General features: G+C 39.1%; 1 long non-coding RNA gene across 3 annotated transcripts; it reads left to right on the top strand.

Moving 5' to 3' along the window:
- Positions 1–3: 3 nt before the first annotated feature.
- LOC136253410 (uncharacterized) lies at positions 4–21,913 on the top strand. Of its 3 annotated transcripts, none has more exons than XR_010700122.1 (7): positions 4–184; positions 12,797–12,966; positions 15,375–15,419; positions 15,497–15,556; positions 16,477–16,537; positions 16,687–16,772; positions 21,729–21,913. It is a non-coding gene; the product is annotated as an uncharacterized lncRNA (long non-coding RNA). The 3 variants fall into 3 exon arrangements; XR_010700123.1 differs by lacking the exon at positions 4–184 and adding an exon at positions 6,064–6,366; XR_010700124.1 differs by lacking the exon at positions 15,497–15,556 and having other exon boundaries at positions 8–184.
- Positions 21,914–22,432: the final 519 nt, after the last annotated feature.

Genomic DNA, 22,432 nt, shown 5'->3' with positions numbered 1-22,432 from the left:
CACTTTACCGGATGCCATTGTGCACAGGGATCTAAGCTTTCGATACACACGGAGGAACTAAGTTTTACTCGCTGATCACGAAACCCTATTAACCCACAATCAGAAGTTTTGGGGAGGTGAGCCTCTGAATAGCGACCAACCCCTCGCGACCAACTATTCGCCAGACGCTGAGGAGGATAAGAAGGTGAGTACATTGTTATAGTATCGTAGCGTACTTCTATTGCTGTACATTTAAGTGTGCAGTGATGGACTTTAACTGGAATAGTGTTCGCGAGAAAAGTGCTTTGAGTGTTCGCCAGAATCTTTAGTTGAACTGTACAAATCTTATGGCTCGCTTATGGATGTTACGATGTTCTGTGAACATGGTTTAGTGGGTTGTGCGGCTGATAGCATGAGTAGTAGTCTGGCATATCATACAATGCACGTATAGGGCCTTGCCATGCAAGTTTCCGCTACTCAAGCATTTGTTACATCACATTGTTCCACAGGGTCAGATAGTGCTGAACAAACCTTATGATGAGAGTGTGGAGGTTAGTGATGGAGAAGAGGTGACCATTGCACACAGGGGCGTAGCTACACCAGGGCCTGCATGGGCACAGGCCCGGGCAATCATTGCTGGTGCCTGGGTAGCAAGCCTGATGATAGCGGTGACTGCCTCGGTGCGCCCGTAATTAATTCACACAAAAATACGCACTTGCTATCTTTTTGGAGTGCCTTGTATACTTTCCATAATAATATCTAATCCAAAACAGCGCTGCACAAAAATTCACCTGAATTGTCATTATTAAAATTTTTACCATTAACCTACCATCACAGCCATTTCTTGGCCGCCACCTTGGATTTCACATCTTTTTTCACCATAGCCTTTCTGAGGGCCGCACACTTTTTTTTACAGCTTGGCTGTTTTGGATTAGATTTCATTTCTTTTTGTATTTGTATACCCCAAAGCCGGCCTATGGCCAGCTTTGGGACTTTTTTAACCTATGTTTTTTTCTTTACTACAGGAAGAAGAAAAGATGAAGTAGATGTACTTTAAATATTTTATCAGTAAATGTACAAATTATATATACTGTATAATACATATGTGACCGGATTTGCGAAAAGGGGTCTTCCACACACATCCAATTTGCCAACTTTGACAATTGATAACTTCAGATTGGAAAGAGCTATTGCCTTGAATTTTGGACAGTGGTGAGCACCACTATAGCTGAATACGTGGTGAAATTTTCAGGTTAATATGTTACTTGAACACTGAGTTATGGTCTCCAACGGTTACGGAATTGGATGTGTGTGGAAGACCCCTTTTCGCAAATCCGGTCACATAATATTATATTGATTACAGAAATCTCCATGGTGGTTTCTTTGTAACTGAACACTCTACAAGGTGACTTCTTCTAATTGCTCTCTCTACAGGGTGAATTGTTTGTAGCTGAACGATCTACAAGGTAACTTCTTCTAGCTGATCTCTCTACAGGGTGATGTGTTTGTAGCTGAATTCTGTATAGGTGATTTGTTTGCAGCTGAGCTCTTTACAGAATGGTTTCTTTGTAGCTGAACTCTCTAAAAGGTAACTTCTTCTAACTGATCTTTCTACAGGGCAATTTGTTTCTGGCAGAATTTTCTACAGGGTGATTTCTTTGCAGCTGAACTCTCTACATGGTGGTTTCTTTGTAGCTGAACTCTCTACAAGGTAATTTCTTCTAGCTGATCTCTCTACAGGGAGATTTGTTTGTAGCTGAACTATCTACAAGGTAACTTCTTATAGCTGATCTCTCTACAGGGTGATTTGTTCGTAGTTGAATTCTGTACAGGTGATTTGTTTGCAGCTGAGCTCTTTACAAAATGGTTTCTTTGTAGCTGAACTTTCTCCAAGGTAACTTCTTCTAACTGATCTTTCTACAGGGTGATTTGTTTGTAGCTGAACTATCTACAAGGTAATTTCTTCTAGCTAATCTCTCTACGGGGTGATTGTTTGTAGCTGAATACTGTACAAGTGATTTGTTTGCAGCTGAGCTCTTTACAGAATGGTTTCTTTGTAGCTGAACTCTCTACAGGGTGATTTGTTTGTAGCTGAAATCCCTACAAGGTAACTTCTTCTAGCTGATCTTTCTACAGGGCGATTTGTTTGTAGCTGAGTTCTCTACAGGGTGTTTGTTTGCAGCTGAATTCTCTACATGGTGGTTTCTTTATAGCTGAACTCTCTACAAGGTGACTTCTTCTAGCTGATCTCTCTACAGGGTGATTTGTTTGTAGCTGAACTCTCTACAGGTGATTTGTTTGTAGCTGAACTCTCTACAAGGCGATACTTCTAGGTGATCTCTCTACAGGATTCCTTGTTTCTAACTGAACTCTCAACAGGGTTATCTGTTCATAGCTGAACTTTCTACTGGGTGATTTGTTTGCAGCTGAACTCTCTAAATGGTGGTTTCTTTGTAGCTGAACTCTCTACAACGTGACTTCTTCTAGCTGAACTCTCTACAAGGTGACTTGTTTCTAGTTGATCTCTCTACAGGGTGACTTGTTTCTAGCTGAACTCTCTACAGGTGATTTGTTTGTAGCTGAACTCTCTACATGGTGGTTTCGTTGTAGCTGAACTCTCTACAAGGTAACTTCTTCTAGCTAATCTTTTTACACTGCATATTTGTTTGTAGCTGAGTTCTCAACAGGGTGATTTGTTTGCAGCTGAACTCTCTACATGGGAGTTTCATTGTAGCTGAACTCTCTACAATGTGACTTCTTCTAGCTGAACTCTCTACAGGGTGACTTGTTTCTAGCTGAACTCTCTGTAGGTGATTTGTTTGCAGCTGAACTCTCTACATCGTGGTTTCTTTGTAGCTGAACTCTCTACAAGGTAACTTCTTCTAGCCGATCTTTCTACAAGGTGATTGAGTTTTTTGCAGCTGAACTCTTTACATGGTGGTTGCTTTGTAGCTGAACTCTCTAAAAGGTGACTTCTTCTAGCTGAACTCTCTACAGGATGATTTGTTTGCAGCTGAACTCTCTACGTGGTAGTTTCTTTATAGCTGAACTCTCTACAATGTGACTTCTTCCAGCTGAACTCTCTACAGGGTGACTTGTTTTTAGCTGATCTCTCTACAGGGTGACTTGTTTCTAGCTGAACTCTCTACAGGTGATTTGTTTGCAGCTGAACTCTCTACATGGTGGTTTCTTTGTAGCTGAACTCTCTACAAGGTAACTTCTTCTAGCTGATCTTTCTACAGGGTGATTTGTTTGTAGCTGAATTCTCTACAGGGTGATTTATTTGCAGCTTAACTCTCTACAAGGTGACTTCTTCTAGCTGAACTCTCAACAGAGTGATTGATTTTCTTTGCCGCTGAAGTCTCTACATGGTGGTTTCTTTGTAACTGAACTCTCTACAGGGTGATTTGTTTGTAGCTGAACTCTCTACAGGGTGATTTGTTTGTAGCTGAACTCTCTACAGGGTGATCTGTTCATAGCTGAACTCCCTATAAGGTAACTTCTTCTAGCTAATCTTTCTACAGGGCGATTTGTTTGTAGCTGAGTTCTCTACAGGGTGATTTGTTTGCAGCTGAACTCTACATGGTAGTTTCTTTGTAGCTCTACAATGTGACTTCTTCTAGCTGAACTCTCTACAAGGTGACTTGTTTCTAGCTGATCTCTCTACAGGGTGACTTGTTTCTAGCTGAACTCTCTACAGATGATTTGTTTGCAGCTGAACTCTCTACATGGTTTATTTATTTGTAACTGAACTCCCTGCAAGGTGACTTCTTCTAGCTGATCTCTCTACAGGGAGATTTGTTTGCAGCTGAACTCTCTACATGATGGTTTCTTTGTAGCTGAACTCTCTACAAGGTAATTTCTTCTAGCTGATCTCTCTACAGGCCGATTTGTTTGTAGCTGAACTCTCTACATGATGGTTTCTTTGTAGCTGAACTCTCTACAAGGTGATTTCTTCTATAGCTGATCTTTCTACAGGGTGATTTGTTTGTAGTTGAACTCTCTACATGATAGTTTCTTTGTAGCTGAACTCTCTACAAGGTGATTTCTTCTAGCTGATCTTTCTACAGGGTGATTTGTTTGTACCTGAACTATCTACATGATGGTTTCTTTGTAGCTGAACTCTCTACAAGGTAACTTCTTCTAGCTGATCTCTCTACAGGACAATTTGTTTGTACCTGAACTCTCACATAATTGTTACTTTGAAGCTGAACTCTCTACAAGGTGATTTCTTCTAGCTGATCTTTCTACAGGGTGATTTGTTTGTAGCAGAACTCTCTACAAGGAAACTTCTTCTAGCTGATCTCTCTACAGGGAGATTTGTTTGTAGCTGAACTCTCTATACATGATTTGTTTGCGGCTGAATTCTCTACATGATGGTTTCTTTGTAGCTGAACTCTCTACAAGGTAACTTCTTCTAGCTGATCTCTTTACAGGGTGAATTGTTTGTAGCTGAACGATCTACAAGGTAACTTCTTCTAACTGATCTCTCTACAGGGTGATTTGTCTGTAGCTGAACTCTCTACAAGGAAACCTCTTTTAACTGAGCTCTGTACAGGGTGAATTGTTTGTAGCTGAACTATCTACAAGGTAACTTCTTCTAGCTGATCTCTCTACAGGATGATTTGTTTGTAGCTAAACTATCTACAAGGTAACTTCTTCTAGCTGATCTCTCTACAGGGTGATTTGTTTGTAGCTGAATTCTGTATAGGTGATTTTTTTTGCAGCTGAGCTCTTTACAGAATGGTTTCTTTGTAGCTGAACTCTCTACAAGGTAACTTCTTCTAGCTGATGTATCTACAGGGTCACTAGTTTGTAGCTGAATTCTCTACATGGTGGTTTCTTTGTAACTGAACTATCTATAAGGTGACATCTTCTAGCTGATCTTTCAACAGGGTGATTTGTTTGTAACTGAACTCTCTACAAGAAAACTTCTTCTAACTGATGTCTGAACAAGGTGAATTGTTTGTAGCTGAACTCTCTACAGGGTGATTTGTTTGTAGCTGATCTCTATACAGGTTACTTATTTCTAACTGATCTCTTGAATTCTGTTCAGGGTGACTGCTCTATTAGGATGACTGCTCTATTAGAGTATCTCAATCTCGCACTTGCTACACCAAGTTGGATTTCGTGTTATAACTCCGTGGCTTTAAGTCTGATTTTTCTACACCATTGAAGAGCCTTTCTAAGATGATAACTCCATCTGTACAGTGATTTTCAAAGCATTACCCCAAGTGGTTTATCTGGTAGGCGTGGCAAGCATAATAATAATAATAATTAAAAAAATTAGCTAATCTCGATTGCGTAATTGTTACACACTGTTGATTTTTTCGCTGTATCTTCCTGGTTTTTAGCTCGATTTCTTTCAAACCACAAAAGGTTTGAGGTTCAATAGTTAACCTATTCACCCACCGATTTTCAGCTTCTTCCCATACGCGGTTTACCCTGTAGGCGTGACAACATATTGGTGTTATTTTTCGTGCATAATCGCTCATAGCTCTTTGCCTGTTTATGGTATTCCAGCCAAAGTTGGTACAGAAATGCGCCTTTATACCCCCCTTCTGTGTGCCAAATTTCAAGGCAATCGGATAACGCGTTCGCGTTTTATAGCAGTTTGTGTAAGTGTGCGAAAAGAGGAAGAAAAATAAGAAGAAAAAAAACGAAGAAACTAAGCCAATTTTTGAAGTTGCATATCTCAGGAATGCCTGAAGCGATTTCGCTCAAATTTGGAATGTGGAGTACTGAAGTTGGAGGGAATGTACACAGCAAAATTTGTCTTGTTTCATCAAGGCAGCACAGAGCTACGGAGGTGCAAAAATTGCGTTTTCTTTCTTCCTGTCAATATACTCACGGGGTTGCGCGCCGGCTTCTTGGGCCGCACGACACACTACCGTGTGTCTTGATCATCAAAAATCGCGTATACTTGAGTTTGCCAAGATTCCTCTGTCAATTTAGTAATTTTCTATGTAATTCCCAACGTCATGTGATAACATTTTAAGATTTTAGCGTGGATCGAGAGTCAAACATGTGCTATTTGGTGAAACCACTCAGTGGACAACACAGCTACTCAAATATAAAGTGATTAGACATCTAATGGTATCAACTGATGAAAGACGGACAAAAGCCAATTTCCAGTTGGTTGTGGTGCCCGTCTTAGCTACTGGAGGCAGGACTCACTAGAGGATCCGCAGCATTGTTAAAGCTTGTTATGCAAAAGCGCTCGGTGTGTGCAAGTCAAGTCCTCGGTGCAAGTAGAGAAGACAGAAGAGTGAAAAAGGAGTCAATGCTGGGGCTGGAGTTGTCACTGATAAAGTATTATGAATATAAAGTGCTGTATCAGGTAGACGGAGGAGTGAAAAAGAAGTCCGATCTTGGGGATGAGGCTAAGTTAGTTCATCATTGTTTAGTTTTAGCTTCTATATTATTCATGCAGTAGTATCTTAGTCTAATAAGCTGCACAAACAGCAGTGTATCATAGTAGCTAGCTAGGTACATGTATATCAGTAGTGCACTTTTAAACAGTTTTTCGAAAGCAATTGTGTAATAAAGAGTTCACAGAGATGGGCTCGTATTTCTTGCTATATAGTTTGCATGGGGACCACTTGTGCCCGGGCAATCCTGAAAGCTAGCTACGCCCCTGATTGCACAGGCTAGTCGTAGTCTTGTCCTCCAGACCCATTCTCCGGGGTGGGCGCTTATCGATTGGAGATTATAAATGCCCCCCCTCTGAAAGGGTCTGGTGCAGATGAGGTTGGACGTACTTTAAGCGCCACTAAAACAAATTACACAAAATCCCTTTTGTAGAGGAGGTTAATACATTGTGATCTCAGAATAACTCACTGAGCCATTTCATGTTTCGTTAATAGAATACATACGTGAAGGCTAGTGAAGTAGTGTACACTAAACCACAACTTATTAATTTCACCCGGAATTCAAGCACTGATTACAAAACAAAGTACATTGCCTTGATTTGGTATTTCACATGATTGTCAATAGTCACAATATGAAACTGAAAAACGGTGGGGATCGCTGGGTATCGTTAAATATTCAGATCATCCTTTGTGTAGGCTTCAAAGAATGCAATTAAAGTACAGCTCACGTGAACACGTCCAACCTCCTCTGGGTCTGGTGAAATGCCCATACCTTTTTTTGTACGAGAAATCGCCAGATACTGGCGATTGTTGATTGTTTAATATATGTAAAGAAGGTGTCTATTCCAGGGTGATGCGTCAGCTCTACAATTGGGTTTCTTTGGTGGGAGTTTAGTATCATGGCAAGTTCAGCGTGCTATGTGTCACCACAGCCTGAGATGAATATCCTGGATGCTGTAGCTAGCGTCTCCACTGGCTTGAATTTGCAACTAAAGGATAAACAAAAAGAAGCGATTCAGAGGTTTTGTGAAGGCCATGATATGTTTGTTTCTTTACCGACTGCATGGGTACAGAAAATCAATGATATATGGTATATTTCCACTGGTGTTAGATAGACTGAGAGGTAGGTTGAACTGCATTGTCTGAAGGTGTATTATATTACTTTTGTTATAGGCAAAACTGGAAGCATTGTTGTTTGCATAAGCCCTTTGGTTGCAATCATGAAAGAGCAGGCAGCAAATTTAGTGCCATTGGAGTATCTGCAGAGTTTGTGGGTAAGGGCCAGGTTGACTGTACGGTACAGTCAAGAGTTCTCAGAGGAGATGTTCAACTGTTGTTTATAAGCTGCCAGTGCCTCTTGTGCAATGTTGTTTACCACAATATGCTATTAACGGACCAATATAAGAAATCTCTTGTTGGGATTGCTGTGGATGAAGCACATTGTGTTAAGACCTGGTAAATATTGATTATGAAATAATATTTTATATATATACAGTGTCATATTTAGGAGTGATAAATTCCGTACAGTTTTTGCTGAAATAGGAGAAGTGCGCTGCCTGATCCCAAGTAATATTAATCTTATGGCACTCACGGCCACTGCTACTACCAAGACATTTCATGTGGTTTCAGAGCGACTGTCTCCTCAGAAACCAATAGTTATAGCAGTACCCCCAAACAGAGGAAACATCAAGTTGATGGTGCAGCCATCAAAATCTTTGAAGGAGTTTTCCAAGGCTGTTGCATTGCAACCTAAACAGAAACAGAAAGATTTTCCTAAAACTGTCATTTTTGCTCATACCTACAAAGACTGTACAAGGCTGTATTTGTGTATAGCACGTTACTTAGGAAAGTGAATTACATCACCTGTAGGAGGATGTCCCAACTTACTGAAACATCGTCTCATTTCCATGTACACACGAGCTTCAACAAATAAAATGAAGACCATGGTAATGTCCTTCTTTTCAAAAGAAAGGAGCAAACTGCATCTTGTCATTGCTACAACCTCATTTAGTATGGGCATTGACATCCCAGATATCCGCCATATTCTTCATTGGGGTCCTCCATCTGACTTAAAACAGTACCTCCAGGAAATTGGACGTGCAGGCCGAGACAGAAATAATTCTGTAGCAGTATTGATGTTTGAGAAGGCTAGTAGGTATACAAAACAAGCTATGAGGATTTATGCTGAAAACAAGATTGAATGTTGATGATAAGTCCTTTTCAATAACTTCATCGAGTATGAACATGATGATTTCCCAAGGAGTACATGTTGTGACATCTGTGAACTTGTGTGCGAATACTGAGCATGCAAAACACTACACTATAATTAATTTCAATTATTAAAATAATTACATGCTAAATCAATAGTCCACTTGGAAAGTTGATGGCAACCTATATAACAGGATCGAATGCATATAATTATACGTAAGTATGTTATTACTTGCTTACAGTCACATCAATAGGATCTTCACTGCAATTAGTCTCTTGTTGAGTCTGACCTCCCATAACATTGGTATTTGGAGTGGAATTATCCCCTGGTAGAATCTGACCTTCGATGACATGTGTGTTATGGCTTTCAATCACGTTGCCAATTGCTCCTGATCTTTGAATTTGAATTATCTTCTCTTACACTTTCAGATTATGTCCTTTTCTTCCGGTGTGGCTGAGGTGATTGCATCAGTAATGCCTTCAACTCTTCCTCCACTCCAGCAATTGTATTAGTAAGCCTATCAAATGTTCTCACTACTTATAAGCAAGAGTAACATATAGCTCCACCAGTAGGTAGCATCTGGGATAACCCTAACTCTTGAGAAACCAGTTCCAAAGTGTTTCGTTCTTTGTGACAACTGCATCCTGTGTACTTCAACTGCTTTCCCTTGCCCTTTTCAAATGAACCCAGAAATAAGCAACATTGTTTATTGTTCTGCATTACTATTAACTTCTTTTCATGTACTTCTCAAGAACAGTAGCTCCTTCGCTCCAGCCACAGTGACACGTGGCACGCTGAACTTCCCATGATGCTAAACTCCCGCCAAAGGAAACCCGATTGTAGAGCTGACGCATCACCCTGGAATAGACACCTTCTTTATATTTATTAAACACCAATCAACAATCGCCAGTATCTGGCGATTTCTCGTACAAAAAGGTACAGGCATTTCACCAGACCCTTTCATAGGGGGGGGTGCTTATAATCTCCAATCGATAAGCACCCACCACGGAGAATGGGTCTGAAGGACGAGACTAGGCTAGTCCCAGGGATCAGTCCACATAACAGGTGAAATACCTTAATCCAGAAACACTCTTGTATTTTGCATTTTTACACACTAGACAATTGTCATTAAATTATTCCTATTGGAGGTTACTTACAAAAAATTATGACTATTTAACAAATTCACAAGTCCTGAAAATTTTTCTGGCAGTGGGGTGCTGCAAAAAGAATTTGATGTTTTAGTTTGGTTGGTCATGATAAAAGAATTAGTTCCCATTGAAAATGTGCATATGTAGAGTTTGCGGTCTTTATGAGTTGGGGTCAAGTTTCATCACTCAAGTACATATGAAGGTTGTGTACATCTCTACAACAAATGTAAAATCCTTGAAATGAAGCAATCCTACTAGAGTGTATTTGCTCTATGTAAATACAATGCTATTAGTCATATCCATTATTAGTGACAGCCAGTGATATGCATTGTTCTTCAATACATGTATGTCATACATGCTACATGTTAGCTGTACTGTACCAATGCCAACTAAAACAAATCACATGCCATTTACATCTACGATAAAGGAGGCCCAGAACAACTGCATATCTAGACGCAGAGAAGGTTGATAGTGTGCATGTTAGGCTATAGGTTTATATTGAAAAGCATATTGGACCCTTTGAGCATTGAAATACCTCTCGATTGATGAAATACAACTAGTATGTGACAATGGTGCATCAAGCCACACCAAGAGTTCATCATACAGTACGGTAGTACTGTATATTAGGGATCATGCAGTTTTGGGCTTTCTTGCCCAAAACTGTACGCCTAAAATTTCCTTCATAACAACTTGGCAGTATTGGTTAGACATAGCCAAGCCCAAAAATGCCTTCAGAGTGACCCCAAACCCTTCCAACAAGTTTCTATGGAATTTTAATTTTTTTATATTTTCTACTAACTAACTGACTGATGCCTTCAGCCAAGCATAACTTGACAATGGATAAGGCTACGGGCTTGATTTTTTCACTGTTCGACGTCACTTCGTCGCGAGACGTGCCTTTTCCTCAACCGCAGTACATACAATGTACGTATCATGGACCTACCTTTGTCCTTCTTTATGTTCCAGTTTTTTTCCTGACAACACAAGGTGTCGATTTGCGATAGCGTGATATGACTTCCCTCTGGCTGTGTCATGCTTTTTGCCTGCATTTTCCGTAGCGACTGGATTCATTGTAGAGAAGTTTCTTGTACTGTTCTTCGTTTGTAATGCTGTGTAATGAGTGGAGCACAGCTATAAATGAAGCGTAATGGCCACCTTACTTCTCAGTGCGTAATTGATTATTGGGATGAGCATTCAGACACAGAATTATTATATTTTATGGAATGCCTGGTGCCATTCTTTCTTTTAATGTGGTACGTGTGGATTCAGTAGTCATAATTGTGTTATTAAAATAGTAAACAAACAAAAAATTTGGAATTTTAAGCTGGATTAGGGATCAAAAAACAAAAAAGCAGGGAAACAAGGGAACAGCTAAAAAGTAGGGAAATAAGGGAGGTTGCCTATACCTGCAGATATACTAGTAGACATGTGATCCCTAATTCAGTCTTGGTTATAGACTGAAGAGTAGAGATTAGGTGTCCACTAGTATATCTGCAGCTATAGGCAACCTCCTTGTTCCACAACTTTTTAGCTGTTTCCTTGTTTCTCTGCTTTTTTCTTCTTTGATCCCTAATCCAGCTTAAAATTCCAACTTCTACTTGTAATATATATCAAGAAGAGCATCCCACTCTCATATGCGATTGTAGAAGGGCATATAATTACTTGTGATGTAACACCTCCAAGTCCTCTCTTTGTATAATTGTGTCATTAATTGAACATAACATTGATTGAACCCATGCTTAACAACATCACTAGCAACCGAACTAACTCAAGCTCTCAGTGTTTCTCACCAAATTACAATCATGCTTTCATTGGTTTAGACACCTGCAGAGGCATTTCTTTCTCGGCCATTCACAAATATGGCTCTCCTGAGTGTTGCGAGTGTAGTACAGTACTAACAATTCTTGCACTTTATGGCTGCTCTTACATCACAAGCCACCACATTACATCATAAACTTTACATTCTACAGGGGTATACTCTCCTCAGTATATACTGTATAATTATGAACTCTTGGCCACACTGAATATGATAGTTTCAAAACTTGGGCTATCTCAAAATCACGCAGGATCTTGTGCCAGCCTGTGATTAATGTCTTGTACATAGGTGAGCAAATACAGGAGTCTCGCTTGAGAAATGTGGCTGAATCTGCAAGAATCCCACGTGTTCAAGACTAATTTTATTGTAGAATGCATTATACAATGAGTGAAATACTTACAAACTATAAAAAATTGTTTCATGATAAAGGAAGGTGCTAACAGCAAAAACCTTGGTAGCATCAGGTTCTCCTAAGCAAGAGGAATAGGAAATCTTTTGTTTTTATCAGTGCTCCCAAGAAATGTATAAGCATTAGTCTGCCTCACATGGACAAGCAGCTCACTCTCACTTAATTATTTTGTTCAAGTTTTCACCTTTGGGTAGGAAGGATACCCAGCAATGGATTTGCCTGTTAGTAGAGAACGTGATGGTGTACCATAGAAGACTGCATTTGTAAGTTATGATCATTAATTTAAGCGTCTGTAGTTTTATTTTCTGTATTGTCAGTGTACAAATCGATCTTTCTTTTGTTGCCTCTCTGTAGTGCTGTAGCTTTGAAAGCCCTAGGCTAGCTTCTAGGGATAAAACTTTGGCTGACCGTTTATTCCTTTGGCTTTCTACATAGATAAAGGAAATGTAATGAAATGGAATTCAAAATGCACAAACATGGGATTCTTACAGATCCAGTCACAAAAAGTGTGAGTTAATAGTGTCCTAAGTAATGTACACCACAAAGACGGTATTGGAGTGTGCCTCACACAGGGTTAGCAAAAACATAAAGGAAGCCTCCTTGTGAGAGCAGATGAATGATAGTAGCAATTGACCACCTACAAAGGAACATCACAGCCTTTGTTCAATTCTAAATCCCACCATAAAATCTCAAACATGTACATAATTAACACAATTTTTTGTAGTGTTATTACCCTTCCAACCTGTTTTGATCAAGGTATACATATTATGCAGGTTATGGTGTAACACACCTGAGATCTCACTTAAAAACATGACACATTGAGCTCAGACAGACTTGCTATGTAGTTTCACCCGTTCATCTCAGGTTAGAATGAGAACTTACAAGGAGCAGCGGCAGCAACAACAACAGCACGAGGAAGAAGACAGAGGGGGTCAGGGAGGAGGTGGTAGGATGTACCAGTATGAGCCAGCTGATGAGTAGAGTGAACAAAGTGAGAGTGAATCCAATGAAGATGATCATGCTACCTTAACTGGGTGAGTTGCTGTGTATACATGTGTAACTGTGTACTGTGTGGAGATTGCGTGTGTACAGTCAGGAGTTTATAAGCGCTGAAGCGGCACTTATGAGCTCCTGGTACAGTGGATCTGTCCGTTTGGTCATAGCCAAACAACCCAATATCAAACCTGTGGTAAGCTTCATTGGTGTATACTGCTTAACATTTGTGACTGTAAGATTATGTGATTATCTTTTAATATACATATGTATGTAATAGTGTTGTTTTAGTTCTAAGGAACTAGAACTAAATCTAGTTTTAGTACAGCAATTTAATTCTAGTTCTAGTACACTAGAACTAAACTAAAAATGTGGTCTATTTTAGTTCTAAAACTAAAACTAAACTAAAATTTTTTCAATTTTTGATTCAAAAACTAGAACTAAACCAAAACCATTAAAACTTTAGCTCAAGAACTAGAACTAACTGAAAGGTTTCTCAAGCAATCCTACATAAAAAGGTATTGTGCACTATATAAACCACTTAACACTTTTCTTTGAAGATGGTGATGCCTGCAAATGCTACTATAAAACATTTTTATTCAGCATTAATTCTGCTGATTTAGGTTATGTAAGCATTCTATATAGAGCTTCTGTTCATTTGTGCACAATGGCAAGTAGAAGTTGTGCTGAACCAGGTGGAAGGCCTAAGATTGTCCAACCTGTTATGCAGCAATTCGAATCAAGAACTGTTCGAAAAGCACCTCTGCAATCCACACATACCGAAAGAAATAGTGCCGCACTCCCCGGTTATATCAGTTATCGTCTGAAAAGTGAAGTATCCATTACACTTCATTGTCAGCTATGTTCAACCCGTTCCACAGCAGTACGAACCAAGAACTGTTCAAAAAACACCTTTGCAATCAAAACAGCCACTATGAAAAATACGGACAATTTCCGTTACGAAAGGAAGCCATCATGTGCTACCGCCAAATTGATATTTTTCGCTGTCAGCAAAGATGAATGGGACACAAAGGATGACACTGGTAAGTCCATGAAGAATGCATTGTACATACTGCGGTATGTCAAAAGGCACCTCTCAGCCCGAAGCGACATCAAACAGTGAAAAAATCAAGCCTGTAGCCTTAGCTGTTATCGAGTTATGCTTGTCTGAAGGCATCAGTCAGTTACTTAGTCAGTCAGTAGAAAATTCTGTTTAATAATTTTTTTTAAATTCCATAGCAACTTGTTGAAAGTGTTTCAGATCGATCTGAAAGCTTGTTTGGGCTTAGTTTTACCTAACCAATACTGCTTCATCGTCGTCAGGGAAAATTGAGGCTGTTTTTTGAGTGATTTTATTTTGTGGGCCACGCCTACTCCTTTGTGGTCTCTACTATACACTCCTATCATAGTGTATGGAAGTAGAGATCCGAACGTTAAAAAGTAGTGAAACAATAGATGAATGATGGTATTACAGCAGCATAGCTTGGTGGGAAAATCCCTACATTGACATAATTATTATACTAGTCCGCTTAGTTTTTTTTTACTATAGCATACAGCTATATAGATGTTAGTGTGACTTCTGTATTAGAGTATCTCAAGTCAGCATCTCACCTACCAGGGGGTATGTCACTATTTCATATTTTCACTGTGCTAGCATTGTAAATACAAATAGACCAACAATAAGGGGTCATGATCAAGTAGACTGTTAAGAGGTGCGGTCTCCACACTCTATCGCTATTAATCAATCAAGATCATTAATGGGTGTGGTCTTGAACCTATTGTGAAGTTACAAGAATCTACCAGGTATCCAGTACCTTTTACGTAAGTCCTTTAAACAATTAAATATGCTGCTTGGAAAGTGTTGATACGGAAAATTATATGGTTTTATTTGTGAAGAAGAGGATGACCAGAAGATAAAAAAGGCAAGACACAGAGGGCACACACTCATTCGAACTCCAAAAGGCACATGCCAACTGGTGAGTTTGCTTTTATGGCATAAAATGGTGGCTGTTTGCTGCTTCATTTGGCCTCTAGCCTTGCAAGTGTGGTCTAGCAGGTAGGCTGGCAGATGAAAATTCGAGTTTCAGTGATTTTTTTTACATTCTGCGTATATTTGACCGCTATGTGTTTTCTTGTTTTTAACGTTGTATATGATATTGGATGGACTGATATTGGAGGGACTGATATTATTCCATAAAGATGATTTTCGCCATGTAAGGTGTCTCTAGGATGATTTTTAAAAGCAGCATTTTAGGCGGTGCTTGTCACTTTAGGCACAATCCCTACTGAAACAGTACTACTGTATGGTTTGATACAATCTACACACAATAACTGTCATGTAATTATGTTTTGGATAAATTTTAATTACTAATATGCAAGTGAATATGTACTTGTATACGTAATTCATTATGTGTACATTTATCTGTGACTTGTCACTATCACAATACAGTGATCTCCATCGACAAAAGCCAGCTGCTAAAGTGCACTATACCAAGTGAGTGTGACATTATTTTGATGGATGGATTGTTATGGTTTACTATGTATGTACAATAACACTTCATTGTTGTGTAGGAATCTACCAAACATTGAGACACTGATGCAGGAATGGTCCCCACAGTTTGAAGAACTCGGGTATGCAGGCTGTGCCTTTACCCGTATTTAATCATAATCATAATCATAATTGTTAAATAGTATACATATTAATGTGGGTGTGGTGTGTAGTGTGTGTGTGTGTGTGTGTGTGTGTGTGTGGTGTGCAGCACATGTGTGTGGGTGTAAGTGGCTAGAACATTGGCTTGGTAATTGAAAGGTTCCAGGTTCGATTCCCGGTTATGCCCAGTTACTATTGTTGTTTCCTTGAGCAAAAAAGTTTGCTCAAGTTACTCCAGTCTATCCAGCTATTTAAATAGAGACCTAGTGACCTGGTGGCCAACTGGGAAGCAACCCACTCAGCTGCAACATTGATGAATACCAGTGTTAACTGGGGAAGCAAATGCCAACGGTTTATGTCTCACCAACAGATGAAGGTCCAGGTGTGATTTCAGGTGCCCCCACACCTGTGGGACACAGTACAGCCTCATATAGAATGTATTGAGCTTAGCCCAGAGAAAACAGCTAAAAGTGAATTTTTCTCAAGAGAAATAGTGTTTCATCCAACCAGGTGATTACTGATGACAGTAGAGGTGTGAAGAGCAAACACGAGCTATTAAGTATCCAGCTCAATGCATGTATACTCAGACTCATGACACCTGAGTAGCGTACAGGTGCCCCAGTGCTGGTTCATTGGGAAGACGTGATGGTAGCTGAAAACTTTACTTTGTTACTTGTACACAGTATGTGTGTGTACTGTGTACTGTGTAGTGTGAGTGATGAGTATGTATGTCACACACATGGTCACGGCACGCATGTGTGTGTCTTTGAACACTCAATTCCCATGTGTGTGTGATAAAACGTTTAGTGTACTGTATGTGCTTACTTCATACTTACAGTGTACACACAATGTATAAATATAGTGTGTGTGTGTGTTTTATTGATTGTTATATGCTCTGTAGGTGGAACTACCGTCAGCTGAACTGGACTGTAGTCTGTCACAATTTGTGGACATTATCTGCAGTGAGTTAACTAGTATAATCATGTAGCTACATAGTATGCCCACATCCCTTCGATTCCCATTAATCTATAAAAATTGTGACAGTGTATGCACTCATGTGAAGTCTTTAGGAGTTTCTATACTGTAATCACATGTGGTGTTGCTCTCACAGACATGTTAGATATTCCAGTGTACAAGAACAAGATTCATTCTCTTCATGTGCTGTTTACTTTATATATGGAATTTAAGAATTCTCAGGTATGTTAGTTCTGCATACATGCTGGAATTTAAACTGGGTGGGTCAAGGTCAACCAGGCCCAATCCAAGTTTTATAATATCCAGGACTGTGAACTGGATCACATACTTTGATTGTGTTGGTGGTAACAATGGAAGCATAAATATCCTCAACATGTTTAGAAAATGGATCACTGTTGACAATTATATCTGAAGAAGAAGATGAAAGATAGTAGAGAAGGAGAGCATTTTCAAATTTAGAATGCCATATTAGAGCATTGACTATTCAATTAGAGTATTTCAATGGTTTACTGCTTGGGTAACACACACTTCAAAAGTATATAGTAGATAACCATTTTTATGTCATCTCAAGTCTCAATACAGAATGTTAAGTTGGGGGGAGAGGAGAAGGGGGTTGTTTTGAAATATAGGGAGAGGCGTTTGGTTTTAGTGGTTCTATAGGATTATGGGAGAGAATCACTGTAAGCGTGTGAAGCATACAAAATCGATTATCTTCACACCTAATTTTTCAAATATTTCCAAGGGGGGGTGCATGCTCCTACATCCCTCATGCTTTGTATTTTGGAGTGTTTGGTAAAATTTTACTGTGATGCCACTGAGTATTGGTCTTTTGTTGGGAAAGATTATCAATTAAACCTTTTCATTGTATCAAGGCTTTAGGTATAAACCTATAGGACGTAATAGCTAACCCAGGGGAGGCAGTGCCACTAATATCAAGACACATAGTAGTGTGGAGATATGCGACTTCAAAAATTGGCTTAGTTTCTTCGTTTTTTCTTCTTATTTTTCTTCCTCTTTTCGCACACTTACAAAAACTGCTATAAAACAGTACGCCATATCCGATTGCCTTGAAATTTGGCACACAGAAAGGGGGTATAAAGGCGCATCTCTGTACCAACTTTGGCTGGAATACGATAAACAGGTAAAGAGTTATGAGCGATTATTCACAAAAAATAACATGAATATGTTGTCACGCCTACAGGGTAAACCTCGGGGTAAACCGCGTATGGGAAGAAGCTGAAAATTGGTGGGTAAATAGGTTAACTATTGAACCTCAAACCTTTTGTGGTTTGAAAGAAATCGAGCTAACAACCAGGAAGATACAACGAAAAAAATAACAGTGTGTAACAATTACGCAATCGAGATTAGCTAATAAAAAAACCGTCTGTGGTCGCATGTTAGTCCGAGGATTCACATACTTGTCTCTCTTTTTTTGTTTTTTTTTGTTGTTAATGTTGTACACTTTCATCATAATCATGATGGTCTTCTCTCACTGCTTGCCACGCCTACCAGATAAACCGCTTGGGGTAATGTTTTGAAAATCGTTGTATAGATGGAGTAATCAACTTAGAAAGGCTCTTCATTGGTGTAGAAGAATCAGACTTAAAGCCACGGAGTTACAACACGAAATCCAACTTGGTGTAGCAAGTGCGAGATCAAGATACTCTAATAGAGCAGTTATCCTAATAGAGCAGTCACCCTGAAGAGAATTCAAGAGATCAGCTAGAAACAAGTAACCTGTATAGAGATCAGGTAGAAACAAGTCACCCTGTAGAAAGATCATCTACAAACAATTCACCCTGTAGAGAGATCAGCTAGAAGAAGTTACCTTGTAGAGAGTTCATGCAACTATGGAAAGAGATAGTTCAGCTAGAAGAAATCACCTTGTAGAGTTCAGCTACAAAGAAACTACCATGTAGAGAGTTCAGCTGCAAACAAATCACCTTGTAGAGAGATCAGCTAGAAGAAGTTACCTTGTAGAAAGTTCAGCTTTAAAGAAACCATCATGTAGAGAGTTCAGCTGCAAACAAATCACCTGTAAAGAGTTCAGCTACAAATAAATCTCCCTGTAGAGAAATCAGCTAGAAGAAGTTTCCTTGTAGACAGTTCAACCACAAACAAATCACCCTGTAGAAAGATCAGCTAGAAGAAGTCACCTTGTAGAGAGTTCAGTTACAAAGAAACCACCATGTAGAGAGTTCAGCTACAAACTAGTGACCTTGTAGAGACATCAGCTAGAAGAAGTTACCTTGTAGAGAGTTTAGCTACAAAGCAACCATTCTGTAAAGAGCTCAGCTACAAACAAATCACCTGTACAGAATTCAGCTGCAAACAAATCACCCTGTAGAATGATCAGCTAGAAGAAGTTGCCTTGTAGAGAGTTCAGTTACAAAGAAACCACCATGTAGAGAATTCAGCTACAAACTAGTGACCCTGTAGAGACGTCAGCTAGAAGAAGTTACCTAGAGAGTTCAGCTACAAAGAAACCATTCTGTAAAGAGCTCAGCTGCAAACAAATCACCTATACAGAATTCAACTACAAACAATCACCCTGTAGAGAGATCAGCTAGAAGAAGTTATCTTGTAGATAGTTCAGCTACAAACAAATCACCCTGTAGAAAGATCAGCTAGAAGAAGTCACCTTGTAGAGAGTTCAGCTATAAAGAAACCACCATGCTGAGAGTTCAGCTGCAAACAAATCACCCTGTAAAAAAATCAGCTACAAACAAATCACCCTGTAGAAAGATCAGCAAGAGATGTCACCTTGTAGAGAGTTCAGCTACAAAGAAACCATTCTGTAAAGAGCTCAGCTGCAAACAAATCACCTGTACAGAATTCAGCTACAAACAAATCACCCTGTAGAGAGATCAGCTAGAAGAAGTTACCTTGTACATCGTTCGGCTACAAACAATTCACCCTGTAGAGAGATCAGCTAGACCTTGTAGAGTGTTCAGTTACAAAGAAACCACCATGGAAAGTTCTGTAATAAATATCCACACAAAAACAGCCAAGCTGTGAAAAAATGGTGCGGCCTTAAAAAGCCTGGGTGAAAAAAGTTGTGAAATCAAAGGTGGCGGCCAAGAAATGGCTGCAATGATGTTAATGCTAATAAATTTTAACAATGCACACAGCCATTATTAAAATTTTTAGCATTAACATCATTGCAGCCATTTCTTGGCCGCCACCTTTGATTTCACAACTTTTTTCACCCAGGCTTTTTAAGGCCGCACCATTTTTTCACAGCTTGGCTGTTTTTGTGTGGATTTCACTCCTTTTTGTACTTTACAAGGCCCCAAAACCAGCCTATGGCTGACTTTGAGGTTTGTCTTTACTCACATTTCTTCTTTTCTATGTAGATACAATGATGATTATTGAAGACAGATTTATAAATATATTTCATTGCATGATTTAATTCAATATTTGATAATATTATTGTAATACTCTAATAGAGTGCAGATTGTTTTTGAGGACTTCTAATAGAACATACATAGAATGTTCTAGAACAGTCTAGAACTTCTATTGGTAGATCTATGAAATTACAAACGTTTGACTATAAGCAGATTTCAACTAGAAATTTCATTTATAAAGCAGAAATTAAGTAAGGTGATCAGTCAAGGTAGCAGTGGTTCAGTGGTTAAGGATGGAGGTGTTAGGTATGGAGGTCCCTGGTTCGAACTCTGGTAAGTTGTTTTTTATTGACATTTTTTGCACACCTTTTTTACCCCGTGGTGACTGCTCTATTAGAGTATCTCGATCCCACGATTTTACACTTGCTTAGTTTTTGCTTTATAACTTTGTTGTTGTAACTCTATTGCTATTCAAACTATCAAAAGGCACTGCTACGATGATCAGCCTATCTACACACCAATTTTCAAGTTATTTCTATGCTTGGTTTACCCTGTAGCCGTGACAGAAGTTTGATCTGTTTTTACATGAATAAACGTCCATAACTCCTTGAATACTACTCAGACTTACAACAAACTTGGTACGTGAATCCACCGTTACACGTTCTTAATTTGTGCCAAAGATCGAGGCAATCGAGTTACACGTTTGCATTTTATAGCAATTTTTGCAAAGTGTGCGAAAAGAAATCAAAGCCCCCGTAGCCCCCCGTACGGCATAAGAAGAAAAAAACGAAGAAATTAAAACGAAATTTTGGATGCCCATATCTCGCAAATGGCTGTTGCGAATTTAATCTAATTTGCTGTGTGGCGTACCCTACCTGGAGGACAGCTATAATGCAAAAATAGTGTGCTTTGGAGAAGAGGCCATGGAGCTATGCATGCGTGAAAAAGCTGTTTTCTTTCTTCCTGTAAATATACTCACGGTGTGGTCGCCGGCTTTCTTGGCCGCACGACACACTACCGTGTGTCTTGATATGTATTATATAATTATGTAATTTATACTTTTACTGATAAAATCAGAAATATTTAAAGCTTCATGATCATCTTTTCTTCTTCCTGTGGTAAAGAAAAAAAGATAGGTTTAAAAAGTCCCAAAGCAGGCCTATATATACAAATACAAAATGAAATGAAATCTAATCCAAAACAGCCAAGCTGTAAAAAAAGAATGCAGCCCTCAAAAAGTTTATGGTGAAAAAAGATTTGAAATCCAAGGTGGCGGCCAAGAAATGGCTGTGATGGTAGCTTAATGGTAAAAATTTTAATAACGACAATTCAGGTGAATTTTGGTGCCGCTTGGTCTTGGCACCAAAATTCACCTGAATTGTTGCTATTAAAATTTTTACCATTAACCTACCATCACAGCCATTTCTTGGCCATCATCTTGGATTTCACATCTTTTTTCACCCTAGCCTTTTTGAGGGCCGCACTCTTTTTTTACAGCTTGGCTGTTTTGGATTAGATTATAATTGTGTATCTCCACATGTACAGTGATGTGCTCAGGTTTACAGTAGTGGTGGCTACAAGAGATATGGTTGGGTCCAGAAAAGTAGTGTGGGACCTTAACTTTGTAGTGTATGTCAGAGGTGAATCTGTAGTGGTTGGTGAGAGGTAGTGTTGGCTATTTTATTTAAGTGGTGATCGGTATCGACCATGCACTCTGGGCATATCCCTGTATGTACTAATGTAATTGAGAGATACCTTTTATTTGTACATACATGCAACTCGATGATCATGAAAGTTTATGTGTATTTACATTGTAATTACTCCTTTACAGCATTTCAAATCACTAGCTACCCAATCAGATGAAATTGTGAGGAAGCCACGTAGTGACAGTGTTGTAACTGAAGCAAATTAACCAATCAAAACACTTAACACTTATTTGTTGTAATGTGTTTGTTATTATGCACAAATGGTCACAGGGTATGCACATTATTGTCTGTTTATAAATGAACTGAAATTTTTAAAACGTTACGTTAATGATTAGGTTGGTCTTTTGTCAAAGACATGTGACACCAACTACCTGTGGTGGTTGCAGTTTCTGTACATCATTGCTACTCTCTAGCCAAACAAACTGGTGATCTATATCTATTCTAATCTGTCCATCAGACTGCTTACTTACCATTGTTTGTGCACGGTACAGTGCCCAACTTGAGGTTGTGGGTCCAATTCCAGATGGTGGCATTTTTGTGCACCCCTTTTAAAACCCAACTTTTAGTTCATAGTATCTTAGAATCCTAACATGTATCGATGTGGGATTTTAGTGAAATTAAATACCTGTCATCAAGAGTTCATAATATATATAAATATATATGTTATGAACTCTTGCTGTCATCAAGTAACTCAAATATTGCAGCAAATCAAGTTAGTTGATAAAAACTTGTGTAGAACAGATGAATGCACAGAAAACAAAAAGGTGCATCAAAAAGTTGTGACATAGGTGGGGATCGAATCAAACCTGCAGTTGTCTGTCTTGACAGG

The sequence above is a fragment of the Dysidea avara genome, chromosome 1, assembly GCF_963678975.1.
Source record: "Dysidea avara chromosome 1, odDysAvar1.4, whole genome shotgun sequence".
Classification (NCBI taxonomy): Eukaryota; Metazoa; Porifera; class Demospongiae; order Dictyoceratida; family Dysideidae; genus Dysidea; species Dysidea avara.
The sequence above is the reverse complement of the archived record's forward strand: the minus strand, read 5'-3'. Positions and strand labels throughout refer to the sequence as shown.